The sequence below is a fragment of the Cicer arietinum genome, chromosome 1, assembly GCF_000331145.2.
Source record: "Cicer arietinum cultivar CDC Frontier isolate Library 1 chromosome 1, Cicar.CDCFrontier_v2.0, whole genome shotgun sequence".
Lineage (NCBI taxonomy): Eukaryota > Viridiplantae > Streptophyta > Magnoliopsida > Fabales > Fabaceae > Cicer > Cicer arietinum.
This window is the reverse complement of record NC_021160.2, coordinates 21,488,057-21,491,571: the sequence shown is the minus strand read 5'-3', so window position 1 is coordinate 21,491,571 and position 3,515 is coordinate 21,488,057.

Sequence of the window (3,515 nt, the reverse complement as noted above, 5' to 3'; positions counted from 1 at the left end):
CAAAAAGATATTTCGATGCCAATTAGAATTTCTCGTCGATAAATGAATTGAATTTAACTGCGATAAATACTTTACGGTTAATTTAAGGCGTTTCGGGTGAAACGGTAATTTAATAAATATCTAGATTTTGAGATATTTGTTAAGTTATATTTATTTTATATATATGTTTGCTTGGAGGGAAAAAGAAAGGAAAACTAGAAGGAAGGAAAAGGAAAAGAAAATAGTATATAAAGGAAGGAAGGAAAAAGGAAGAAAGGAAAAGCAAAGGAAAGAAATAGAAAGGAAGGAAAACCCAAATTTTCCATCTCCTTCCTCAGGTTCACGCAAGAAAAACCATAAATCCATCCTTCTCCATTTTTCGTTTTCGTTGCTTCCTTTCCTTCAAAGCTAGTGACCCAAGGTTGGGTGAGAGTTAGATCAAGGTTTTCGTAACTCGACTCTTCCTCTTTGATTCAAAAACGAAGAAAAACGGTTTTGAGATCCAAACACAAACCCCTCCGTTTCTCCTAGATCCAAACCTCATTTCTCGAAGAGATAGAAGGGAAAGTTGCTCACCACCACGCTACGGTGCTAGTGAACTAATTTGGAAGCGGCGTTGCGAGCGGAGATTTTACCGGAATTTCTCGCGGTACCGGAAACGCACAATAAAGCTAACATTGAGGTAAGGGCTCCTTCCAAACTTCTAGCTTGCATTAGGGACTTATCTTTAGTTGTGTGGGAAGGAAATTGTTAGGGTTAAATGTGTCGATTTGGGGAAAAACCAAACTAGTGCGTTATGGGTAAAAACCTTAGAGTTAGGTTTTGTTTATAGTAATGAATGTTTCGTGGTAAATGAAATTTGATGTATCTGGGTGTTATGTTGCGTGATTTGTGTTCGTTGTATTTGGTGTGTTCGTACTTGATGTTTGTTAATTGGTGTGGTTGTTGTGAATTATGGTTTGAATGTGAAAGTATGTTTGAATTTGTTTCTGTGGAATTTGAAAACCATTAGAGTTAAACGAGTATTAAAAATGGGGAATCTTTTAATACCTCGGTTTACTTAATGTGTATTTGAGGAAAATGCTTAAGTTAACTGGGCGTTGAGAATGGGGAATCTCTTAATGTCTCGGTTACTTAACTATCGTTTTTGAAAATCGTTTCGGTAAATGAGTATTAAGAATGGGGAATCTCTTAATGACTCGTTTACTGAATGTTTTGCGAGAAAATCGTTTAAGTCAAAAGTATATTAAGAATGGGGAATCTCTTAATATGACTGTTTGCTTAACGTTTTGTTTTGAAAATCATTAAGTTAAATCGGTATTAAGAACGGGGAATCTCTTAATGACTTATTTAATTAATGTTGTTTGAAAGTCGTTTAAGTTAAATGGGTATTAAAAATGGGGAATCTTTTAATATCTGCATTTGCTTAACGATTGTTGTGAATGGGGTCTGTGTATGCTCATGCATTTCATTTGGTAAATTGTGTCGACCCGTGATAGGTGACACCTTGGTAAACTGTACTGACCCGTGATAGGTTGTACGTTTACGATTTACTATTTAGTAATTCGTGTTGACCCGTGATAGGTGACACCTTGGTAAACTGTACTGACCCGTGATAGGTTGTACGTTTACGATTTACTATTTAGTAATTCGTGTTGACCCGTGATAGGTGACACCTTGGTAAACTGTACTGACCCGTGATAGGTGGTACGTTTACGATTTACTATTTAGTAATTCGTGTTGACCCGTGATAGGTGACACCTTGGTAAACTGTACTGACCCGTGATAGGTGGTACGTTTACGATTTACTATTTAGTAATTCGTGTTGACCCGTGATAGGTGACACCTTGGTAAACTGTACTGACCCGTGATAGGTGGTACGTTTACGATTTACTTTTTGGTAAATCGTGTTGACCCGTGATAGGTGACACCTCGGTAAACTGTACTGACCCGTGATAGGTGGTACATTTACGATTTACGTTTTTGGTGAATTGTGCTGACCCGTGATAGGTGGCACCTAGGTAAACAGTACTGGTCTGTGATAGGCGGTACGTTTACGATTCCCGCTTTTTCTTTTAGTAAATCGTGTTGACCCGTGATAGGTGACACCATGGTAACTGTACTGACCCGTGATAGGTGGTACATTTACGATTTACATTTTTGGTGGATTGTGCTGACCCGTGATAGGTGGCACCTCGGTAAACAGTACTGGTCTGTGATAGGCGGTACGTTTACGATTCCCGCTTTTTCTTTTAGTAAATCGTGTTGACCCGTGATAGGTGACACCATGGTAACTGTACTGACCCGTGATAGGTGGTACATTTACGATTCCCGCTTTTTCTTTTAGTAAATCGTGTTGACCCGTGATAGGTGACACCATGGTAACTGTACTGACCCGTGATAGGTGGTACATTTACGATTCCCGCTTTTTCTTTTAGTAAATCGTGTTGACCCGTGATAGGTGACACCTCGGTAAACTGTACTGACCCGTGATAGGTGGTACGTTTATGATTTACGCATTTTAGTAAATCGTGCTGACCCGTGATAGGTGGCACCTCGGTAATTGGTACTTTGGCCTGCGATAGGCGGTACAATTATGATTTACGGCCCTTCGAGGAGGGTTTTGGTTTGGAATTCCGAGTCCATGCATTTTGGCATATACGCATTGCATTAGGGTGCCTGGCACGCGAGTCATGTTTGATTTGAGTTTATGATTGAGTGATTCGAATTTTGATTTATCGTGATAACTGAGATGAAGGTGTTAAGTGCTATGTGTTGTGTATTGTGTGTGAGTATGATGGTTATCGAACCTTTGTGTGTCGTAGTAATCGCGTAGGAATTGCTAAGTGTTAGGTTGTGGACTTGATTAGGAATGACTTAGGTTAATTCATGAATTTTTGGAAAACTGATCAGGGAAATCGATTTCCCAATCGATTGGATGGGTAAACAGGGACTTGGCCAATTCACAAAATCGATTAGCCAATCGATTTCGAAATCAATTTTCAAAGGAATCAGTTAAGAAATCGATTGCCCAATCGATTAGGCCTTAAGTCAGGGGCTCAGGAACCACTCAATCGATTTACCAATCGATTGAATTCAGCCCAGGATTCTGTTTTCATTAAAAACCTTCACCCCAATCGATTTCCCAATCGATTGGCTCAGTGAAAATCCTCATTTTTAGTTGTATGATTAATTGATCATGAATCTACCCATGTCTTGTTTCATCATGTGTTAATTAGGAGATCGAGAACTGTATTTTACCTTCATTTTCATTGGCAATGTACTGTATGAACTTTTCGCATATTGAAAATCCTGTTAAGGTGCATGCTTAGTTAAAAAGTTGTTTTGAGCATTCAAAAACTTAATTGCTATGTGTTAACTGTTATTTTCTGGTTGGTGACCCTTTACACTATTGTGGAAATCTGGGCTTTGCCCTCAGATGAGAGTCAGGACGGCCCTACTGGTTCGTACCCTACGGACAGGGATGGAGATGGGAACGCTTGACTGCTGTTACGTTAGGAGGATCTCACGGGGCG